We start from the raw sequence: 25,312 nt of genomic DNA, 5'->3' as shown, positions 1-25,312 counted from the left end.
CCAAACTAAGATATGGAATGATTGTAGGACATCCCTATTTTCATTTGGAGAAATGCTGGAGGGTATGTTCTCAGGACAACACAAAGTTTGCAGAAGTACACACACACACACACACACACACAAACAGAGAGAGAGAGAGAGAGAGAGAGAGAGAGAGAGAGAGAGAGAGACTGGGAAAAGAAAACATGGAGCAACGAAATGGAGTATCATGCAGATGGGCATGACTAGCTAACTGGGACCCTGGAAAGAAGCTCTACTATTAAGGGATAAGAATATACTGCAACATTTTGTTACAAGTCCTTTTGGTTAATTGCAAATTTCAACAGGTTCCAATTAATTCTAAGGAATCCTGGCTCTGTCGGCTTTGATGGCTTTCCAGGATTTGTTCGTTCTATACATTTTATTTGCCGGGAGCACTGAATTAATTAAAGTAACTCATAAAACACTCTGAAAAATCTATGTATGGAACTTATTGTATGAGTGCCAAATGCTCATGTTATTCATATCAGCAATGATTTCTGAACAACCTTTAGGGCCAGTAAATATTATACTGTCATTTACCAATGAGAGGTGGACTCTATGCTTCAGTTGTTTAAGGCTGCCTTCTCATACTCACTCAGCTGGCTGGGAGTAAAGCTCACTGGACCCAATGGGATTTACAGTCGTACCTTGGAAGCTGAACGCCTTGGCTCCCAAACGATCGAAACCCGGAAGTGAATGTTTGGGTTTTCAAAGGATTTTCAGAAGCCAAACGTCTGGCGCAGCTTCCACGGCTTCTGATTGGCTGCAGGACACTCCTGGAAGCCGCACTTTGGTTTTTGAATGGTTCCAGGAGTCAAACGGACTCCCAGAAAGCATTCTGTTTGAAAGCCAAGGTACCACTGGACTTCTGAGTTGAGATTATAGAATTCCACTGTTACTCTGTATGGTGCTACAAAGTCTTATTGCCATATACTATCCTTTAGGAGGGACAATTGGATATGTCAATTTCAGTTTCTCTCTGTTTCTCATTTTCCCCTTCTTCATTTCTCCACATCTCCGTGTCAGTTTCAATTTTTTGTTGTTTTTTAAAATGGAAATTCACCGCATTTTAATGCAAAATTCTGTATGCAATTTCCCCTAATATATACATTTTTGCAAATCAGTTTCCCCTCATATAATGCATTTTGTATGTTATTTTCACTAATGTGTGAATTCATATGTACATGTCGCCATAGTGTGTGCATTTTTGTACACATTACTAGGCTGCGAATTTCAAAGCGCCGTTTTCACTGCTTTTCGGTTTTGGGAAGTGGGAATTAAGAAGTCTTGCCTTTCAATGTGAACCGAATCCAATTTTGTCCCATTTCCACTCTCTGGAAGTTGTTCTTCAACATTCAGGCACACGACCAACAGATGGATGCAGTTTCCACATGACCAATGGATGGGGAGGCGCCCACAGAACAGTTCAGAGAGGGAACAAATCTGATTGTGTGACACAGCAATGTGTTCTCCTTTCTTTCCTATCAATAGTAATTAAATGACACCACTTGCAGGCCTGAGCGTTATCTGATTCCCCCACTTCCTCTCCCTTCTTTCACAACAGCTCCAGAGCTTAGGTGGGCCAGTGCTATTTTCAAAAAACCAGATAGAAAAGGATTGATTTCCTGCCCCCTTTTTCAAGCTATTTCAAGAAGAAGAAGAAAATCTAGGATGCATGTGTTGTGAAGTAATTTATCTGTGTAATGTAATCTCAGAGCGAGAACTTACTGACAGTTTGTTCAAGGGCAGTCAAATTGCCTCAAGAGGTTGAAGTCTCTGAGAGGATTTTTAATCACATTTACCCCCCTCCCTCCCAGCTGGGTAAATTTACATGTGTTTTCATTGTGCCACATGAAGGGGCAAGATAGGTGGCAGCTGCTTTGAGAAAGGTGGCAGAGAATCATCTTGGTTATCTGAGTTACAGGCAACTAGCAAACAGCTGCAGTTGAATGAAATTGTCTAGATAGTGGCAGCAGGATAGTTGAACAAGAACCAGCCCATTCCCTCTTAATATTAGCTAGATATGTGCAATAACATGATTGCAAAAGTAGGGGTACAATCCACAGGGCAGTTTTCCTTGAAATTAATGAGATCTATGCCAAAGCATGGAGTGGTATTCCACTAAATTTTACCAACAATAGACCCACTGAAATTAATGAACATAATTGAGGGTGTTGTTCACATTACTGCATACTGTGGCTCCAGTGTGCTGCCACCACAGTATTTTAAGCTGGGTTCAAACAATGTTACAGTGGTACCTCGGGTTACATATGCTTCAGGTTACATATGTTTCAGGTTACGGACTCCGCTAACCCAGAAATAGTACCTCGGGTTAAGAACTTTGCTTCAGGATGGGAACAGAAATTGTGCTCCGGCGGCGCGACAGCAGCGGGTGGCCCCATTAGCTAAAGTGGTGCCTCAGGTTAAGAACAGTTTCAGGTTAAGAACGCACCTCCAGAACAAATTAAGTACTTAACCTGAGGTACCACTGTAGTTGCAATCTGTTTGTATCCCATAGCTTTTAGAGAAATACGCCTGTATGGTGTGCTTTCCCCCGTCAAAGCAGCTTCTGTTCCGTTCCAATATGGAAGCCACATTTCCATTTTGGTGTGAACTGTTTGGGAAGGTTTTGTGCATGTGCAGATATTGGCACGTGCACAGATGAAATCTTCACTGAACTGGAGCTTGATGTGGGAAAAGAAATCACTGGGTGGAGTTATCCCTGCCCCCGATCTGGTGTGGACTGCGGCAGAAGAAAGCAGCTTAGAAACACAGTGGGAGGAAATGACATCACAGAGTTACAATCTTCTAATGTGAAGATATCATAAATTAGGACCATTAATTTTAGCAGCTGAGTAAAACTTAGTTGAATATCAGCCATGGAAAGGACGAAAATGCATCAAGTATTTCAACTGAAGTATTGTGATTATTGGGCTATGCTAATGGCTTCATTTTCTCTGTGGAATACAGCTTCACAGAGGAATTCTTGACATCAGTCTCCCATTCAAATTGGACTTGTCCCAAAACAGGAAGACGGGGATCACGTTTTCTAAAGCCCTAAATGGAACAAAGAGAGAGCAATTAAACACGACAGCAACAACACTGAAAACCTTTTATAGCACATTATTTAAAGTCAGCAAAACAGAAAGGCCTTTTCCATCCACCCTTGTTGCACTTCAGATATTCCTACTGCGTGAAACACGGAGCAGAATATCCATCACTGTGTGGAACATAATCTCGTTTCTCGGCTCTGTTTACGGCACTATAACTTATCTTTGCCCAGGATTGTCATGCCATAACAACTTACTTTTCCCTTGGTGTCACTCTCACGAATAGAATGGAGGCCAAAAAGGGGGAGGGGGTGATTAATGGTGCCTATACAGGCGACACCAGAATAACAGATTACCAACCTGATGTGACAAGTGCAAGGTGTTAATTTCAGAGAACGCTGCACCCATGGAAGGGAACAGCACTCCTGAGCCCATGTCTCCAGTTGAGTGATGTGAGCACCAGGCATATTGTTGAGAGTAAAGAAACAATAACAATGTCATCGTGTGCCCCTCGTGAGAATTAAATGACATTTATACGAGGTGTGGACAGGGGTGTTTATTTTTTAGTTTATTTTTAATCTGGAAGAGAAAAGAGTGGCTGAATTATGTCAGTAGCTTTATTTAGGATCCATTACATTAGAGTAATTCTCTCAACAGTGTTTTGTTTAATGTAATGGGTAGATAGTCCAAGCCCTGCTTTCATTCACTTCCACTGAGGGTTTCCATTTGTTACACATTAAGCAGCTACCCAGGTATGCAGGTGTAAAGGCCTGCATGCTTAGAAGAAATGGGAATAGAGCTAGAGAAAGGATCCAGTGTTTCTACTGAGCTGCAGATGCTGATACATATCGATTGTCATAACTAAGGGGGGAAGCAGAACCATTCCTTTCACTTCTATTGTTTAAAATTATTATTTTTAAAATCATTTTTTTAATTTTCCTATAAGAATCATCCAATTAATATATCCAATCATAATACTTTGATTAAAATAAAAAAACTAAAATAAGAAAGACCAAATTATAATCCAAATTATATTTATTACTTTTTTGGAGCTTCCCATGGTCTATTGTTAAAAATTAAATACTCCCCCACCAAGTCTCTTGTAAATATAGTAAAGGTAAAGGGACCCCTGACAGTTAAGTCCAGTTGTGAACGACTCTGGGGTTGTGGCACTCATTTCACTTTACAGGTCAAGGGAGCCGGCGTTTGTCTGCTTCCGCAGACAGTTTTTCCGGGTCATGTGGCCAGCATGACTAAGCCGCTTCTGCCGGAAGCCGTTTACCTTCCTGCCGGAGCGGTCCCTATTTATCTACTTGCACTGCATGCTTTCAAACAGCTAGGTTGGCAGGAGCAGGAACCGAGCAATGGGAGCTCACCCCGTCATGGGGATTCGAACCGCCGACCTTCTGATCGGCAAGTCCAAGCGGCACAGTGGTTTAAACCACAGCACTACCCACATCCACTTTCTTGTAAATATATTGCAATATAAAAATGAGAAAACTCTCTCTGTCTCTCTCTCTCTCTCTCTCTCTCACGCACACACACACACACACACACACACCCCTCTGAAGAATGCTAGCTCTCCTCCCAAAACATTTACAAGTTCCTCAATGGAACTTCCCCTCTGTTTGTCCTGATGAACTCCACCACTCCACCTAAAATAAAGCCCAGGTTACTTCCTTCCTCACCAGAAAGTTGCAGCATCTACAGCAGAGGTGCAGAACTAGTGGATTTTCCATTCACTATGGGGACCACTGCTGGATGAGCATCACTCTTGGCCGTTGACCTTGTTAGCTTGGGCTGATAGGGGTTGGACTCTAACAAGAGATGAAGGGCGACAGTTTCTCATCCCTGCACAAAGGGCATCTTCTGGGGCTCTTCCGCCATTGGAAGTGAGTAGGCTATCAACCAGAGACCACCTTTTTAGCTGCAGTACCTAAATGTTGAAATATTCTCAACAGGAAGAGAACATGGCATCTACATCATCATCTTTTCAGAAGCAGGAGACCTTAGACATTTGTAATTATTTTAACACAGCCATTAAATAATTGTTGTGATTATTTTATACTATTTTTTACTGCTTGTAAACTAACTATAGAACCTCTGTGGCTGAGGGCACAGCTACGGTAAATGATTTATTAAATACAAACTCCACACAGGACTGCTGGGGTGGTGTGGTTTTTTTTGAAGTGACCTCAAGATTGATTGATGCCCTACCCTTAACGACCAATAGAAAGATCATGCAGAGAAGTGACGAGTGGTTCTAGCAATATGAAAAACAGAACAGAGTGTGAAAGCACAGAAAGAAAATAGAAAGAAAGGGGGAATCCAATACCAACCTAAAAGGGAAGAAGCAGCCTTTTGAAAACAGGGTTGTAGCATTTGCAAGACTGCCAAAGAAATGGATTTCCAGTCCTCTGAGGAAGTCTGACCCTTTAGCCTCACACATTTTCTTCTTGGATTGGGAGGGAAAGTCAGCGTTTGGAAATCTTACATTGGAAAAAAAGGCTACTGAAATGTTTTATTACTCCAGTGTGAAAAGGGTAGGACGAAAAGGTCTTTTTGGAAGGGGTGGGGCTGGATGCATGGGAGGGTCTCTGAATGTTCAAATCTTCTGAAAATGAGTGTCAGTGTCTGTTGTTTTCAGAGCCAGGTCTTTGTGAATTGCGCCTCTAAAAATAATTCTATTTATTCTGAAGTTACTCACAAACCCAATGTTTGCCTGGATGCATGTGGACTAAAAGCAGGGTGAGGGCATACATGCAAGTCCCACCCCACATTGTTCCTCACACCAGCTTCTCTTCAGACGTTTCCAGATTGAGATGGAAGCTCTGAAAGTGGGATCCTGTGAGTCACCAAACAACTTCTATGGTGCCAAACAATGGCTCTGGAGGCAGGAGAAGAATCACTGAAGTAAAAGGCAAAGGTAAAAGGAAAAGGACCCCTGGATGCTTAAAGGTAAAGGTAAAGGTACCCCTGACCATTAGGTCCAGTCACAGACGACTCTGGGGTTGAGTGCTCATCTCGCTCTATAGGCCGAGGGAGCCGTTGTTTGTCCACAAACAGCTTCCGGGTCATGTGGCCAGCATGACTAAGCTGCTTCTGGCGAACCAGAGCAGCACACAGAAACACCATTGACCTTCCCACCGGAGCAGTACCTATTTATCTACTTGCACTTTGACATGCTTTCGAACTGCTAGGTGGGCAGGAGCTGGGACCAAGCAACGGGAGCTCATCCTGTCATGGAGATTCAAACTGCCGACCTTCCGATCGTCAAGCCCTAGGCTCTGTGGTTTAGACCCGCATCCCTCAATCACTGAAGTACAGTTCCTGCAACCCCATCTCCCTGATATCCTACTCCACTAGGATATCATGGTCAACAGTACCGAAAACTATTGAGAGGTCAAAGAGAATGGGCTGAATCAGGGCTGTCTTAAGTACCTATATATGGCGCCACGGTGCAAAGATCCCTCTGGTGTCCCCCCCCCCCATTTCCCAGACTTGCCGACCTTTTTACGGCACTGCTGGCAGCTTTGCAGGGCTGGAGGAAGCGGGCAGCAGCTGGAGGGCGGCTCCTCCGGCGGGGAAGAGGAGGAGGTTCTGAGTGCAGCACTGCTTTGGCGTGGCTTGGCGGAGGTGGGCAGGCGGGCGAGGGCAGCGAGCTGATGCTGAGAGGCACCACGTCCAGCCTCCGCCTCTTCCCTGGCACCCTCCAGAACTTGGTGCCCTGGCGTCCCGCGCCACTTGCCTCTATGGGCAAGACGCCCCTGGGCTGGATCACACTTCCCCCATCATTCCCAGTGGGAAAGGGGAGAGTTATTGTCCAGCAACAGGGTCACAAATTATGCCATCCTGGTTTAAAGATCTCTCCCCCCCACTCCACCCCCTGTCTCTCCTGTGAGCTATTCCAGCGACTAGAAGAAAATTAAAATTAAAGTGACTCCAAATAAGTTCCAAATGAATATATGGCATTTGTTTCCTAATGAATGGAATATTGAAAGTCTTACATTCATTTCTTTACTAGCAATAAATGAAATGAATGGTTCCCAATTGTTTCATTGTCCCACTCATTACCAGACAAAAGCACACCCCTATTGCATATTCCCTCTTTGTACAAATGGCAGGCTGCATCAGCAAACTGTCTAAATCGGCTGCAGCGTTCAGCCCACCCTGCTTTATAATTTTATATATCCTAAAAGGGGGCAACTGCCTGAAAGCACCTTTGGGGGTTGTTGTGGACCAATGTTGCTCATAGTTAAATGGGAATTAGCAAAAACGTCTTTTAATTAGATTTGAAGCAGCTTGAGAAAACACAGCACACACACACCGCTTTTCCCCGCGGGGCAGCTTTGAGCCTCTTTCTCCCTTCCCTTGCTTTGCCTCACTCATCACTGGCTCAGACTGATGTGACTTGGTTGGTGGTAAAGACTTGGGCTGGAGCAGTGCACACACATATGCCCCGGGCGCCAACAACCTGTGCTACACCACTCACTTATTTGTATGTGCAGGTATTTTGCATAGTGCGAATCTGAGGGAACAGAAGAAGAGAACATTAGTTCAAGAGTCTACTGGAAATAGTTACGAGCACAGCCAGAAGAGAAATGAAAGAATTGAAGAAATAGTGGACATGGAAAGAGGAGTACCTGAAAGTAATAATTGAAACCCCCCCACCCCCAAAATTGTCTGTGACCCTGAGTGGAGTAGCTTGGAGTCTGGTTTCCAGGGCCAGCCTGCCCATGCAGCAGAACTGCAAGAGGGGCTCTGTTGCTGGTTCTGCTTCTGCGTGGCTCAGGTATTTTAATTATTTTTTATACTTTTCAGTTTTATACATTTCACTAAGTTTACAGTCATTTTAACATTTCAAAGCTTGACTTCCTTCCCCCTTCTTCTGCAGTTCCTTAAATTTATTTTTAATATCTTCAGCATATCCAAATTAACTTAATTTGCCCATTTATTCACCTTCTTTAAATATATACTCTTATAAAACTGCAGGTTATTACAATAATCCTGCCAGTGCTCGATTTCTTATTCTTCCACCATTTCTGCATATTCCATCAGTTTTTGTATCCATTCTTCCTTTGCTGGGACTTCTGCTTCCATTTTGGGGCAAGTAGCATTCTTGCCTCTGCTATAGCGTACATAGATAAATTCCTATATAGTTTAGGTAGTTCTGTCCCTATAATTCGCGGAAGAAAAGCTTCTGATTTTTTTTTTTTTACAAACATTATTTTCAACATCATTTTCAATTCATTATACAGTATATCATTTCCCATGCGTGGCCCAGGTAAGGAAGGCTTTGGCGAGGGTAGCACCTTCCCATATCTCCTCAGGCAGCAAAATTCCTCCCCTACCAATTTCCCTCAATTTATTGGATTACCCACATTCAGATAAACCCAGATCTACAAGGGGAAAGCTTCAAGACTGGCATTGTTTGAAGGCAATGTCATGTGGACTATGCTAATTAATTGAGAGGGCAAACACACAGTTAACTCTAGTGCGGACAACCGCTTAGAATTCATTCCTGCATTGCTACATATGATATCTTGCTCTACTTATAGCAGGCCTGGTACAGCCTCTGGGTATAGGGCGGTATATAAATTCAATAAAAACAAACAAACAACCTGCATGTGATTTACATTTGCAGGATGAAGTACAGTGGTACCTCGGGTTACAAACACCTTGGGTTACAAACATTTTGGGTTACAGACTCCGCTAACCTGGAAATAGTACCTCGGGTTAACTACTTTACCTCAGGATGAGAACAGAAATTGTGCGCCAGTGGCAGCGGGAGGCCCCATTAGCTAAAGTGGTACCTCAGGTTAAGAACGGTTTCAGATTAAGAACGGACCTCCAGAATGAATTAAGTTCTTAACCCAAGGTAGCACTGTAAAGGCAAAAGCAGGGCACAAATGCAAAACTATTACTAAATAAATAAGCAAATCAATAATTTTATTCACATCCATTTGCAAGCCATTTTATTTTTTTAATCGAGATCTATGCAATTTTTCTGGTGGTGAAATTTCATTGCCTTCAGCTTCAGAAGGCTGCTAAGCTCATCATAATATTTTATATATTTGATTGACGCTCCCCCCCCCCCTGCCAGGCCTCTTTTTTCCAGCCTTTGGTTGGTTTGCCTCTACATTCACCTGGAAACACCTGAAGTTTTAAAACGAAGGCCTGACAATGAAGCAAACCAACTCAAACACCTTGTTCAGCACCTGGAGATGAATCAAAATACTTCCCCCCTCCCCTTGTAAAAGATCAAGTGTGCCAGGAGCTGGGTGCCTCCAGGGCCAGTGCTGAATGATTAGCAAAGAAAAAATATAGATCCTTTGACAAAACCACCATTCGCTGTGTCCTTGCCAATGGCAGCTATAGGGTTTGTGCCAAAGGAGGGGAGCCGCAGGCTCAAGGGATGAATGCAGCTTTCTGGGCCTCCCTATATGGCCTCCCAGGATTCTCAATAGTCAATGCCCACTCCCCAGGGCACACCCCAAACTGCACATGGGCCATGTCCTCCTCAAGGACATTCTCTGTGGTAGCCCCTAAGTTGTGGAACTCCCTCACCACCAGAAGCAGACCCTACAGGTGTCCCTATTTTCCAGGAACAGTCCTAGATTTACAGAAGCAGCCCCAGTTTCTGATTTGATTCCAGAATGTTCCGCTTTGCTTTGCTTTGCTTTGCTTTGCCTTTCCCAGTTTTACTTTGATTTTCAAAAGTTAATTACATATTTGTTTTCCTCCAATATTTTTAACAAATGTAAACTTCCCATTCCCCACTCCATGCTTTCCTTGTTTCCCCTTATCCAGACATCCCTATTTTCACTGAAGAAATGTTGGAGGGTATGGAGTTATATGACTCCCAAGCCAAGGAGATAAGTAACTCTCTAATTTCTAAGAGCACCATCACCTGTAGATCAAATGAGCTGAGTTGCTTCACTCTTCTTTGATCTCTTTCAGAAACATTTGGATATGACACAAAGCCAGGATCATGACATTATATTATCTTTGGGCTCTAACTTGCTCAAATACAGTGAGCTTCGAAAAAGCATCGATCCAGGACAAAGAAAAGGGGTGGGGAAGAGAGAAGTGGAAAGTGTTTGGGTGGTGTCGACTTGGAACGAACCTTAGGTAGGTTTCAAAAAACACAAAAAGCTAAAGACATGAGGATTAAGCATTTGCATTACCGACTGGTTTAGGCAACCACCACTTTAAGCCTCATGTGTGAAAATGCCTTTTGGCAAAGAATCTTGAAACAGCTCGAAGCCATTGGCTCAGGCAGTCACAAACTGTCTTGCTGTAATTATCCTCCTATGAGATCTGCTGCTAGAAAGCAGGCGTGTTAAACATTGCAAGATTGGCTTTGTGGTACAATGTGTACCTGGCTATGAAGAAAGCTCTGCCTTTTCATTGAGTTTTCTGCAAAGGCCAGCCTTGCCACCTCACTTCATTCAATCCCCTTGCTGCCCAAGAATAGTGGCAGAATGACCTCAGCAGTGAGGAACCTCCAGTCTATAGGCCAGACCTCCCTGTTCGAGCTGCAAGTCTGTTTCTGTCAAGCCACGCCCACCTGCCTTTAACCTGAGGCAATGGGGGCTGATCCAATGGGGCAAATGGGGCACCACAGCACCAACCTCCATCTTAATTCATCCAAGCCCACCTGGTTTTTTTACTTATAACCAGTCCAGTGGTTGGCTCTGGCCATCTGCTTCCTTCTCTTTAGCCTCAGCGTTGCTTTTCTAAAACTCACCAGAGGAGAATGGGGACAAAATGATAAAGAGTTGGCTCCGCCCACTGTAGGTTCTGACTCCACCTTCTGCTGGGCTTCATGCATTCCACCCCCCCATGTCCCAGTGGACACCTTCCACCACTGACCTGAGGCAAGATGCAACATGGGGTGTGGTGCAGGATTGAGTTCAAGCTGTGCCGGCAAAAATGGCTCACCTGACATGATTGTGACATGAGGGAGTTATCAGGTGGGATCCAGCCAATGGATCTAGCCTACTAGTTAGATCCAATTTCCCATCCCTGCTCTAGATGTCCTAAAATAACCTGTCCAGAAAATGCAACATGTATCTAGTAGGGTAGAGATAGGACAAGGTGGACCCTCAAGGTGACCCTAACCATTGGCCGGGGCTGATGAGGGATATTGCCCAACAACATTTGGAGAGCAGCATATTGGCCACCAGGATCTAGAGCATCCCCCCAAAAAAAAACATTGAGTCTCCAGCTGTTTTTGGACTACAACTCCCATCATCTCTGACCACCGGTCTTGCTAGCTAGGAATGATGGGAGTTGTAGTCCAAAAACAGCTGGAGACCCAAGTTTGAGAAACCCTGATCTAGAGGCTCGTCACTGTTGCTTACAGCTGTGAGGGGGGAAAGACTGAGGAGTTCAATCTTGAACTTACCAAAAAGTAAGCCAAATTCTATTCAGAGAGTCTTTCTACATGCTTAGAGGGTGCACTGTATTTCTGCTGTGGAGGAACCGGAAGGAAGTGAAGGAAATGGAAGAGAAACTAAAAAGGAAGGGAAACTAAAAACAACAGAATTAAAAAGAAAGGTGTGCTTTGTGTCTTAATTTCTACCCCACCTCCCCAGACGTATCCTTTACACCAAGCAAGGGACAGTGCTGGCTTAGTGCTGAAGCTTTTCTTCAGCTAACCGGCAGCTAGCTGATGAAGTTTATATTGTCCACAAACCTAGACACTTTATATTAATTAACCTTTCCCAAATTTATGAGCTGAACATTTTAGCACATCCTCTGAGGTGTACTACTAACTAAAACATACTGAAAATTAATCGCTATGTTTTTAGTATTCTGCCCCCTCCTTCTCCTTCCCGTCTAATAAACCATTTCAAATGTCAGTTCATGGTTAAGAAATTGGCAGCCTTCTTTCAGTAGACTGAGTGGCTCCATTGAAAACACCGAGATAGAATAAACAGTGAAACGATTTTGTGAAAACAAAAATAAAAAATCACATTTAATGTCTTTGTTCTTGCCTCTGAAGGAATGGCCTGTGTGTGCTAAAGACTTCCAGTCAGCCCGCAGATTTTAATAGAAAAAAGTAACAAAGACCTTCATCAGGTTGGAGCAAATAATGAAAATGAGACGCAAATATCACACACGGGTTATTCCTGAATCCTTTTGGCTCATCTGGCGCATTTCAGCTATTATTTCCCATCCATAATAGAACTCTTGGAGAGGTAGATGGTTTTTGGCAAGGCTAATGCTAATTATGCAGCTGGCAGTCTATTCTTATTGCTGTGGCGACCTGCTTCCCTATAAAGAGTCTACCTGAGTCTGGCGAGTATTTGACATGTGTTATTATTAGCCACTGTGCCTTGGTACATTGCTGGGAATATTAGTCCAGTGGTTCACAAACTTTTTGGGGCCACCAACCCTTTACTTCAATAAGCCTAATCCCAGCGCCCTCTACCCTACTCTATAAAAAGCATTATTTGGAATAGCAGTTTGCACAACCCACTAAGGTGATAACACGATAAAAGAAGACGATAACACGATAAAAGAAGACAATAACACGATAAAATTCAATGTGGTAACAATTCAAAAGAGCCACCCAGAGTGGCTGGGGGCAACCCAGTCAGATGGGCAGGGTATAAATATTTTTATTTATTATTTTGCTTCCAGCAAATATAAAAACACCATAAAACACCGAACATCATCATCATCATCATCATCATCATCATCATCACATTTATTCAAAATCCAATTAAAACTAATAAGTTTGATTAAGGCAACTAAATTAATGAACTTGATCCAGTCATCCCAGCCTTTCAAAATCTAATAGCCACTTACACCTCCAACTTGCCCCTGCTGTCCTCTTGTCTCTTAGTGCTCCTCCTGGGTAACCTTACCACTTTCAGGGGAGGGACCAGCCACTTTGGGAACTGCTATATTAGTGTATTAAATGGTACAGCACAGCAAACGTTTGTAAAGAGTCTTGAACTCCAGGCCTTCAACCTGGTCTGGTAGTTTATTGGTGCCCAGTGCTATCACTCCTTTGAGACAGGGGGGTATCATGTGCGTGGTATATATGTGCGAGGATGTCAAAACTCACCCTGAACACCTCCCTTATTCTCTTATAAAAAAGGTAAAGGACCCCTGGATGGTTAAGTCCAGTCAAAGGCGACTATTGGGTTGTGGCACTCATCTTGCTTCAGGCCAAGGGAGCCGGCGTTTGTCCACCGACAGCTTTCCGGGTCATGTGGCTAGCATGACTAAACCGCTTCTGGTGCAACGGGACACTGTGACGGAAACCAGAGCACATGCAAATGCTGTTTACCTTCCCGCTGCAGTGGTATCTATTTATCTACTTGCACTGCTTTTGACTGCTAGGTTGGCAGGAGCTGGGACCAAGCAACAGGAGCTCACCCGTCATAGGGATTCGAACCGTTGACCTTCTGATCGGCAAGCCCAAGAGGCTCAGTGGTTTAGATCACAGTGCCACCTGCATCCCTGTCCTGTTAGAATAACAGTGATGCCCACCTGAGAGGTGCCAGAACTGAGTTCCGGTGAGTTCCAGCTGGAAAAAAGCCCTGTAATACCCTGTGAGATGCTGGTCTAGACGGGCTATTGGCCTTATGTCTATTTTATGTTCTTATGTCTTGCCTCATTGGTCTACCTCTATTCCATTACATACTATTGCTTTGAGCAAGAGTGGTTTTATTTTTCTCTATCAGTACAATTCTATATATGCTTACTCAGAAGTAAATCTTGCTGTTTGGGGGCTTATGCTCAGCCAAGTGCACAAAGCATTGCAGCCAAGAGCACAAACCGCTGCAAACATCTCTTGAACCTACCCCATTGAACTGAATGATCTTGTGCAATCTCTATTTTATGTTATTTTTTAAAACGTGGCCAGGGAATTTCCTGGTGAATTTTGGCCTAAACAATAGGATTGAGCTATAAGATGTTACATGCTCAACTGTACTACAGCTCAGTAGTTTTCCGCCGGGAGAAATAAAAACCTTTTGTCTTGCAAAGAAGCACAATATTGGCAATTACAGATTCCTGGGTGACAAACGCAGAGCAGCATAAATAAGGCGGATAGTGGCAGTTGCTATAGCTGCAAATTAGACTAGTAAATCAAAGGGAATCTGCAAGAATTTCATTTGGAGAAAAGCAGCAAGTAAGCAAATTGTTCTGTGAGTTAACAGTTCAGGGGGGGCGGGGTGGGATTGTGACATTTGTCACGTCTGATTTCCTTAAAAATACTTTTAGGAAGCTTGCCATTGATTTATCATAGTGTCATTAAGGAGCGCATGGTGCATTTGTCAAACAACGATAATGAAAGATGCTAGTTGCACTTGTAGCTACTTTCTGTCTTTTACAATAGTCCTAATATTAACCTTGAGATTTCCACAGTTGGCAGATAAATGGATAGTTCAACAACTTGCGATGTTTAAAAGATGTATTAAGCAATGCCTGTTTATAGGAATAGAGATATACACTAATAAATTTGGCTGCTCCAGAGAAGCTCTTCCTAATATACTCACAATATATGAGAGATCTGCAGGCTTGGATCCTACAAGTTGGTGGCCTACAACCCCTATCCACACCAGCCATTTTAGTGAGTGATATGATGGAAGATGGAATCCAATAACATCTGGGGGCCCAAGGTTGAAGAACACAGGTCTAGTTGCTGCTGGACTCCAACTCCCATCAGCCTATACCACTTGCCATGCAATCTGGGATTGATGGGAGTTCAACAGTATCTGGAGGGCCACAGGTTTGTTATCACCGTGGTTGACTGGTGCACATTAGGAGCACTAGGTTAGAAGGCAAGACAGAGTAGGTAGAGCCAGAACCAGCAAAATTACTGTTCCTATCCTACTCCCTACTGAGATGAAGGTGGAGGAAGCTGACAGGCCATGTTACAGCATGAATCAGTTGCAAATAAGGCAGGAAGGGGCTTGCTAAGAGCAGGCAGAGGTTGGTGAGGCAGTGTCCTGTTTGCTCTAAATGGACCACCCCCCACCTGAGCTAGTCTAGTCTATTGTTGCAAAAAATTTGGTTTGTAGCTATAGATAATCTCACCAAAGCTTCTTTGGCCAGATCTGAGTGGTGATGCACAGCCTGAAAACTATGGCAATATAAGCTCCAATTGTAGGCAATGCTCGCAAGATTCCATCTGAAGAGCCATTTGCAGCTGCTTCCTAAACTTTTTCCACTGGCCTTGGAGCATGGAACCTAGTGCTTTTGCTGCCCTGTAGTTTATCAGGTACAGTGGAACCTCGGGTTAAGAACTTAAATCGTTCTGCAGGTCCGTTCTTAACCTGAAACTGTTCTTAACCTGAGGTACCACTTTAGCTAATGGGGCCTCCTGTTGCTGCTGCACCACCGCTGCATGATTTCTGTTCTCATCCTGAAGCCAAGGTACTATTTCTGGGTTAGTGGAGTCTGTAACCTGAAGCGTCTGGAACTCAAGGTACCACTGTATTGATGTTGATGGCATGCAGAGCAGAATATTACTTAGCTCATTTATTTTTTCTTTCTTTATTAAAATATTTTTAACTCATTTCCTTTCCTTTCCCTACAACATGGGAACCACAAGGCAAATAAGAAAAGGGAAAATAAAATAAAAAGATAATGAAAGAATATAATCCAATTATTGCTCTTTTTTTCATAAAAGAAGAACAGCAGCAGGGGTCCCCATCATAGTTTATGTTTCCAGATCCTAGTTATCTTAATAGCATGCATTTAACTATAGGGTTGCCATATTTCGAAAAGTGAAAATCCGAACACCAAAGTTGCTGAGCTCTTTTATTTTTGGCCATGTCATAGCCCTACTTGCCAGCCAAGGCAAGGGCAGCTGCCACTGAGAACTGCCTCAGCTACCTCTGCTCACACAACTTTCTTTTCCTTTTTTTTTTCTTCCCCAGGTTCTACCTCAGCATCCTGCTGATTCCCTGCAACAGCCACCACCACCACACAGTTTGGAAAGCTCTGCTCTAGGGTAAAGGGTGCATAAAAATGCCTCTGTTTGTGAAAACAAAGAAAAATACATTATATCAGGGGAAGCTCTTTGCAAAAATAATCCCATGTGTATTAGGCAAAATTGCATAGAAAAGAATGTACATCGGGATACACTTGTGCTAAATGCTAATGAATTTGCATAAGGACTTCAACAAAAAAACTGATGTAGAATGATGAAAAGCTGATTTAAGATTGGAAAAATGAGAAACAGAGTGGAACTGAAGATTTGCCCAGCCCTACAGAAGGCCCAGTGTATATGTTTTTAACAGGTAGTAAGCTGCTAAAGTAGAGTATGCTATTCCAAACTAGTGAAAATTAAAGTAATCCATTCAAAAACAAACAAACAAACCCTTTTTAATAAACTTTGCAAATGAAACACAGAGTGTGGATAAGCATTTTTAATTGACTATGTTCTTATGCAGTAGAATTTCCTATGTTTCACAGCCCATGATGAAAATCTCTTGTGGCGCATCTCTATTACCTTGGTATAAGTAAGTACGATGATTAAGACAAGGTGGTTTGGGCGTGGATAAAACACAGACGAACACTTTCCCCTTATATGTGGAACAGGTATGCCATTTACTGGAAGGAGATTTTCCATGCATGATGTATCAGAGAGGTGAGGAGGCTGGAAAAAGCTTTATGTTAAACTCAATGCTGTGATTGTCTTGCCTGTAATACGATCACTTTTTATAATGAATCAGAGAAGTCTTTCCTGTGTGCCTGTACTTTTCTTCTTTTAAACAGTGCTCTAGCTACCAGTGGGAAGTGCCTTCTTATTTTCAGTTTAACAACCTAAGAAGTATTAATATTTGTGGCTGGATTGGAACACACTGCTGCTTACTACTGCTAGATTCTAGATTCATTGCCTCCTAAACGGAGTCATTTCTCCTTCTGCTTCCACACATTCTCATTTCAAGCTCCTTGTTTAAAGCATGGGAATGTGTCGTAAATGACACAGATTGCACATCACCTGTGAACTAAGTTTATTTGACTGCTTATCTCCTGATTTCTAAAGTATCATTCTTTACTGCTGACCACTTGAAGTCAGAAGCAGGCGTCTCTTACTTTCAGGTCTTTCATATGTGAACCTTGCTTACAGGCCCCTGGACCTTTCTCTTAACACAATATTTTGCGTGAGTTAGCATGAAATTCTGTAGCTCAGTGGTGGCCATCTTGGTGCCCTTGGCTGCCTCAGACTGCAAATTTGTTTGTTGTAAAGGTGATGTTTCTGCTTCGCAGTAACACTCCGGCACAATCAGCATGATAGTTACAGTCTTTATTACATATATACAAGAACAGCTACAGTTCAGCATTACGCGTCCGAACCCGTTGAGTCAGATTCGGGGAGTGGCTTCCTACGATTCCCGCACCAACAAAGTAGGCGTGGGAATCGTGCGAGACGTCTTTGATCCTTACGTTTCATTTCCCTCCTTGTCTGTGCTGATGTGAACCCTCCTTTCCTGAGTCGGAGCTTCCTTCCCGAGCCCTCGGGTGGTTGCAGGGCTCTTCAGCATCCCTGAGCCCCTGTTCTCCCTGACTGCTCTCCTCTCCCTGTTCTGCCTCTCCTGTCCATTGCTCCTCAGAATCCGCCCCGACATTTGTGGATACAGTGGTGCCTCGCAAGACGAAAATAATTTGTTCCGCAAGTCTTTTCGTCTTGCGATGTTTTTCGTCTTGCGAAGCATGGTCCGTCGCAACTGCGCCTCTTCAAGCGGCTTTAGGAAAAAAGCGAACAAACTCGCAAGACGTTTTCGTCTTGCGAAGCAAGCCCATAGGGAAATTCGTCTTGCGAAGCGATGCAAAAACTGAAAAACCCTTTCGTCTTGCGGGATTTTCATTTTGCGAGGCATTCGTCTTGCGGGGCACCACTGTATGTTTGGGCACAAATGGTAGCGCACATTGTGTATGCAGCAAACATATTTTTGTGCAAAAGGATACATAAGGGTCGAGGACAGGACAGCGGGGAATATTGGGAACATAAAAGACATCTTCAGAAAATGAGAGAGTACCTCATTTGTAAGCAGAGATGCTATAGGTACAAATCTATGGTTTCAGTTTCGTTCCTTCTCTGAGCTTTGCCTTCCCTCACTTTATGTGGTCTTTAACTTGCCCAGTCTTTCTAGAACCTATGCTTCAAAAAGTTGTTGTTGTTGTTACTAGAATATACAGTGGTACCTCAGGTTACAGATGCTTCAGGTTACAGACTCCACTAACCCAGAAAAAGTACCTTGGGTTAAAAACTTTGCTTCAGGATGAGAACAGAAATCGCACGGTGGTGGCATGGCAGCAGCGGGAGGCCCCATTAGCTAAAGTGGTACCTCAGGTTAAGAACAGTTTCAGGTTAAGAACGGACTTCCAGAACGAATTACGTTCTTAACCCGAGGTACCATTGTATATACTGCCCTATTCCCCAGGATCTCAGAGCAGTTAACATAATAAAATCAAGACATAAAACCACAAAATACATAATAAGAATAAAACCAACAACCCAATACCCCCCCCCAAAAAAAACACATTTTAAAAGGGTAAAGGATGTCAATCAGGTCAACCAAAGGCCTGGTTAAAAAGGAACATGGCGTCTAAAGGTGTATAATGTAGGCGCCAGGCGGACCTCCCTGGGGAGAGCATTCCACAGACGGGGAGACACTGCAGAGAAGGCCAGTTCTTGTGTTGCCACCCTCCAAACCTCTCAAGGAGGAGACGCATGAAGGAGGGCCTCAGAAGATGATTTTAGGGTCCGGGTAGGTTCATATGGGAAGAGGCATTGCGGTCCTGAGTCGTTTAAGGCTTTATAGGTCAAAACCAGATATGCTTACCTGACCTTCTGGCAAATGGTTGTTGCCTGATCAAGTCGTAATAGTTGAAACAGAGAAAGGAAAGCCTGGTTGTCCCTCTTGCAGACTCATCCAGCAATCTCCTCCTCAGGACCTTAACCTCAAAATGACCTGTACTTAGCCTGCAGGGTAGGTGGGACAAGGATCGATCAGGCTCCTCGCCATTAGAATGTACCTCAGCGTGGGATGGATGGACAAAAACTGGGAACTTTTTCAAATTTTGTGATTGACAATTTGTCATCTAACCACATTTCAAATCTCTGTAAATGTATGCTTCAAATCTACGGTGCAAAAGAAACTAATCTAGAGTTGTAATATGTAAAAGGGGGACAATTAGTATCAAGAACCGTTCATGCCCCCCACTGTAAATGCAGCCAGCAGATTCTGAAAAACAAATCTATTGGCTTGCTTTTTCAATTGCTCTTTCTTCTCAATGTGGAACCTATTGGAACATGAAATTTCATTAGCTCTCTGTTCTGCTTACTGCCAGAACTCCTGTGTTTGTTAAAGGCCTGAAGCAAGATGTACCAAGAGCTTTGCAAATTTCAGGTAGAAATGGTTTTATTATTCCACTGCTGAGAATCTGCTTCATAATATTCAGAACTGTTATCTTAAATATGCATGTGGTCACTACCTTGCTGAAGCCAAGGTCTGGGTCTGGTCAGCGTCTGTATGGGAAACAATAGATTTCCATGATGGATGAAAAATGGGATATAATTGTAAATACATCAATAATTTTCACTGGGTAAGTATAGACAGCAACTCTCTAGGTGAACTGAATCATATTGCAGGAAAGCATTTTACTAATGCAACAGTGTAGTCTTATCTACTTAGAAGTAAGCCCCATTAAATTAATGAGCCTTACTCTTAGGTTGTTGTTGTTATTTAGACTTGTAAGTCACAAAGGTCTCTAAGTCACACTACATTATAAGTTGTTGGTATAGGATCATAACTTAAATCCGGTTTAAAGGCTTTGTGTACCACCTATTCTGTTATTTAGGTTAACAATGTCAAGTAAATACAAGATGCTGCGTTGTTTTCCAATTTTAAAATACCGTATATAAATAGTTTTCTCCCAGACTGCTCTTTTAAGCTAATGATTTCCAGATGAATACATATTGCACTTCTTCTCGGGGTGAAACAAACAACTTGGAAATTACCTTCCTTTCTCAATTTGGTTTTGACCTTCTGAGCCATGCACGATGTTTTGCTGTGGCTCTAAGCCACCATTTTGTGCTGGGAGAGGAATACAGAGGCTGTGTTTCTGGATGTAAAATCCAGCAATGACTTGCCTGGTGGAATTCAGTGAGATGTCCCTGGCACCCGGTGCAAAGCCTTGATTGCTGGTGATATTATCCGTGCTCCATTTCTGCCTGCCAGCTCTCCTCCCTCGCTATTGGATCCTGCTTGTGGGTCTCTCTGCTTTACCCCCCGCTTTTGGGTCTTTTGCAGGAGCTGCCAAGCTTCTGTCAGAGGCGAGGCGGAGACTGGCACAGTACTAAAGGGAGACATAACGAGCCTCGATTTAGCAAGCAGATTGGTGCAATGTGTCTAGAATCAAGCACGAGGCGGTGTGGTGAAATGGCTGCAAGCCTGAACAAAGACAGCATTCGGTTGTACATATGGTGTTGCTGAACAATTCAAGGAAGTCAGTCTCGCATCTCCCTCCCTCCGTGAAAAAGAGCCGAAACCACAAAAGCCACATTTCCACAGCAAGCGGACCCATGTGCCTTGGAAATGTGCGGCGCAAACCTGGGCCTGTTTTCTCAGAACTATGACCCACTGTGTTGACTGGGGCCTACGCCCAACCAAGTGTCATAGCACCGCACCTTCTGCTTCCTCACACAAACACAGCCTTGCCTCCAAATTATCCTGGGAAGTTACTACCATTCAGTCTCACTTCTTCATTTGTAAAATGGGAATATAAGTGACTTCCATCAAAGGGATGAGTTTCCAAGAAACTAAGGTATTTCGATAACTACCCAAGGGTGCAATCCTATGGGTTCTGGGTGATCCAATATGTCTCTCGGCTATCTCTCTCCAGTATTGGAAGGGATGTTGCTCGATTCTCCCTCTTTTCTACCGCTGAAGCCTCCAACACCCAATTCACATCAGCCAGCATGGCCAATGGTTAAGGATGATGGGCGTTGTAGTCAAACCACATTTGGGAACACCACAGAGGCCAACCCTGTACTAGATAGCCCATCCCTCTTATTTCCCCTTGGCAAGTCTTAAACTGGAGCAATGCCTTCGAGGTTCAAGTCAACTTAGCAACAAGACATCACCTTCTCCATCCCATTGGCTGAACTTCCAGTGACTGACTGCATACCCCCCACTTCATTATCACTACTTTGGGCCGAATATAAACGTGTGTGTGTGTGTGTGTGTGTGTTATTTTCCTAGTTCATTGAAATATTTCTGCTCCTAGACAAAGCAGGCTGATACATTAATCCTAATTGCACTATTCCCAATCCAGTTGTATCTGTGGGCTGTTAAAGTTGCTGCCAGAGGAATCCCTGATCTGGACCTTGTGCAGTGTAGAAATGACTGTGCTCATGAGTTTCAAAGCTTTACTGGAAACAATCTTAAAACAAATTTTTACAAATACATGTTGCAAAGTACAAAGTAACACAGTGCTTTAAACAAGCAAGTGAAGCCTTCTTTTTAGTCCTTAATACAGTCCACTCAACTTTCCACTCTCTGGTCCCAGAGAGAGAGAGAGAGAGAGAGAGTTCCTAAGCAACTTGCTTGTTCAACAATGCTGAGCTGAGTTCTTTTGCAGCTACCTTCAATGCTGACTTCTCAGGTTTCACCTTCCTGTTGTGACAGATCTCCCAGGTTTCCAGCAACAAGTCATCTATTAGCCTAATGGAAACATCCAATCTTTTCTGCCGCATTTGCCAGACAGAAACCTCCTGTGTAATACAAACTTCTCAGCTTTAGGTAAGTTTTTCAAACTTCAATGCATCTTAAACTAATATCTTTAACATGGGAAACTAGTCACATGTAACAACATGTAGTAACTGCTGGCCCTGAGTAAGTCATTCAAATGGTGATTCACATATGCACCTGCATGCACACTCTCATCTGCACTGTGAAGTTCACTCAAACCATATTAAAGAATATATTCGGTAGGGTTCGGTAGGGTAGAGCATCACAATGCAGATGGTGGTATGTGTAGGGATGCATAACAGCATCATCAAGTTCAGACATGTATGACTTTGTGAAGCAACTCCCTTAGAAAGAAGGTTAAAGCATTTGGCGCTTTCCAGCTTAGATAAAAGGGGAAACTTGACTGAGGTATAAAATGAGGCATTGTGTGGGAAAGTGGGTAGAGAGAAGCTTTTCTCTGTCACTCACCTGAACCCAGTCTCATCCAGTGAAGCTGAATGATAGGAGATTCAAGATGAACAAAAGGAACTAGTTCTTCACACAGTACTTAGTTAAAGTTCGGAATTTGGGACCGTAAAATGTAGTGATGGCTACCAATATAGATGGCTCTGAATGGGAATTGTGGAAATTGTGGCAACAAGGGTGGGAGAGGGCTATTGTGTTCATGTCTTGCTTTGGGCTTTCCAGACCCAACTCATCCAGTGCTGGAATAGCCTTTGGACTGATCCAGTGTGACTTTTCTTATACTCTTTTGTGGGACGTAATATATTTCGAATCAGGTTCCATTGAAACATTTCCCAGCAAGACTGCAACCCTATTTCCACTTACACAGGAGTAAAATAATGAAACTCAATGATTTTTACATCTGAGTTGACATTTATAGGACTGTGCTATAAAAGGACTTTGAAAGTCCTCTTACAGGTAAAGGTAAAGGGACCCCTGACCATTAGGTCCAATTGTGGCCGACTCTGGAGTTGCGGCGCTCATCTCACTTTATTGGCCGAGGGAGCCGGCGTACAGCTTCCGAGTCATGTGGCCAGCATGACTAAGCCGCTTCTGGTGAACCAGAGCAGCACACGGAAACGCCGTTTACCTTCCCGCCGGAGTGGTACCTATTTATCTACTTGCACTTTGACGTGCTTTCGAACTGCTAGGTTGGCAGGAGCAGGGACCGAGCAACAGGAGCTCACCCTGTCATAGGGATTCGAAATGCCGATCTTCTAATCGGCAAGTGCTAGGCTCTGTGGTTTAACCCACAGCGCCACCCGCGTCCTCTCATACAGGTAGTACAATCCAAATACTTTGACTTTTAATTACAGACAAAATAGAATGCAATGCATAGCTTGTTTTATTTTTTTTAAAAAACCCAAACCATTAAAAAGTGTTTCTTCCACTTCTTCCTAAGCCACACATTGTCCTCGGTTTCACAGGTTTCGTAGGCTCTGCATGAAATGCTTCTGGGGTGAATATCTTAGTTCATCTTAACACCAAGCAACCAGTAGTTAATTAATCTTACAATAAGTTTTCAACTTTATGGCCACATGCACACAAATTCTCCTGCAATCATCAAATTTAACAGATGCTATGGAAAGAATGTCCGGCATGTTTGCTTGCTTTTGTTTTCTTTCTGGAGATTCTTGCTAAGCAGCAATCTTCAAAATATGGAGCAAAGTTTACCATAACACCAACTTAAAATAGTAAAACTGGAAACTATTTGCTTGAGAGACCTAAGCTCGGATGCTTTTCTTTTTTCTCTCTCCTTTTTTTTAAACATATGAACTATTTCCAATGTAAACACATCTCAGGTGTGGAGATGTGGTCTGACTCTGACTTGGTTTCAACTGAAAGCATAAAAAATATATATTCATACCCCACCACCACATTCCAGGGGAGGGGTGGTGGGGACCTGGTGAGAGGTGTCCTGTGTTAGCCTCTCATAATCAGTCTGTGAGAGAGCTGAGGAACTGTGGACAGCCCAGTAGTGTGCTGTATAAGGGAAACAAGAAACCAATAACATTTCAAAAGCCCATATGTTCAGAAAGTCTTCTGGGTAAAATTGCCATCCAGCTCTTAGCCCACATTAGGCATCAAATAATTGTATATCTCGCTAGACATTTGCAAAAGCAGGTCTTGTGTTTAAGGTACTGATTCTATCTAGGCCAAGCTGATTCTAGGCCTACTATGTAAGTATGAGATCTTGTAGGAAGATCTTCAGGGCAGTTGGTTCACCAGCTGAGCCAAGTCAGCATGAAGGAACCTACACGAGGAATGAGATCAATGCACAGCATGAAATCTTAATTTATATATTGCACCTGATGAATAGATCAGGACCATGTCTGCATACAGTTGTGTGTGCTGTTCCTGGAGTTAGCTCATTGCCGGGGCCAGCCCTGACAACAGGCAGAGTATGGCATGTGCTTCAGGTGGTACATGCAGATCAAGGATGGCAGCAATAGTAGCCACTAGTTGCATGCACCATGTGGCTCACTCTGCTGCCCTCAGGTGTAGTGGGAACGCTGTCCTACTCCCTATGTGAAAGTAAAATTCAGCTGCCAATCCAGTCCACTTCAGTAGTGGAAATGTTGTGCCTGTGTGCTGCCTTGTCCTTTATCTTAGGCTGCATTCACACGGCAGTTTATTTCATGCCAGATGCACCATTGTGGTGTGGGAATTCCACAGGTATGGGGCTGCCATAGAAGATGCTCTCACCCAGGTCTCTCTACACCTTAAACTTCTGAGGGTGGTGGAGCTCCACCAAGAAGGCTGCTTTGCTCATCTTTACATCTGAGATGGTCTTCAGGGGTGGTCTTTCAGATATTTAGGCCCTAATATTTTGAACATACCTTCCAACATTTCTCTGATAAAACTAAGGATCTTAATAATAATAATAATAATAATAATAATAAATTATATTACAGTACTTCTGGTTACAAATGCTTCTGGTTATGAATGCTTCAGGTTACGAATTCCACTAACCCGGAAGTAGCTGCTCCTGGTTGCGAACTTTGCCCCAGGATGCAAATGGAAATCATTTGCCAGAGGCGCACACAAAAGGATAAGAATGGTTTCAGCTTAAGAACAGACCTCCAGAATGAATTAAGTTCGTAACCAGAGGTACCAATGTATTTATGCACCGCCCATCCGACTGGGTTGCCCCAGCCACTCTGGGTGGCTTCCATCTTATATAAAAACATAATAAAACATTAATCATTTTAAAAACTTCCCTCTACAGGGCTGCTTTCAGATGTCTGCTAAAGGTTGTAGAGTTATTTATCTCTTTGGCTCAGGGGTCGCATAACTCCATACCCTCCAACATTTCTCCAATGAAAATAGGGATGTCCTAAGGAAAAGTGGGACATAGCAGGATCAAATCATGAACTGGGACTGCTTCTGTAAATCTGGGACTGTCCCAGGAAAATAGGGGCACTTGGAGGGCCTGGTGTGAGCACTTTAAATTTCACCCTGGGTGAATGTACCCCCTCCCCTCTAAGCAGTCTATCACTATCCCATTGT

The 25,312-nt window shown here is 43.3% G+C and overlaps 1 long non-coding RNA gene across 2 annotated transcripts; it reads right to left on the bottom strand.

The window, feature by feature from the left end:
- Positions 1-1,775: 1,775 nt before the first annotated feature.
- LOC309379212 lies at positions 1,776-20,428 on the bottom strand. 2 transcript variants are annotated; one of them, XR_014172412.1, is made up of 4 exons: positions 20,068-20,428; positions 19,542-19,575; positions 18,890-19,029; positions 1,776-3,070 (listed from the first exon to the last, which is right to left on the bottom strand). It is a non-coding gene; the product is annotated as an uncharacterized lncRNA (long non-coding RNA). The 2 variants fall into 2 exon arrangements; XR_014172413.1 differs by lacking the exon at positions 19,542-19,575.
- Between the last annotated feature and the right edge of the window lie 4,884 nt (positions 20,429-25,312).

Source organism: Podarcis melisellensis, assembly GCF_964234715.1.
Source record: "Podarcis melisellensis genome assembly, chromosome: 10".
Taxonomy (NCBI): domain Eukaryota; kingdom Metazoa; phylum Chordata; class Lepidosauria; order Squamata; family Lacertidae; genus Podarcis; species Podarcis melisellensis.
The sequence above is the reverse complement of the archived record's forward strand: the minus strand, read 5'-3'. Positions and strand labels throughout refer to the sequence as shown.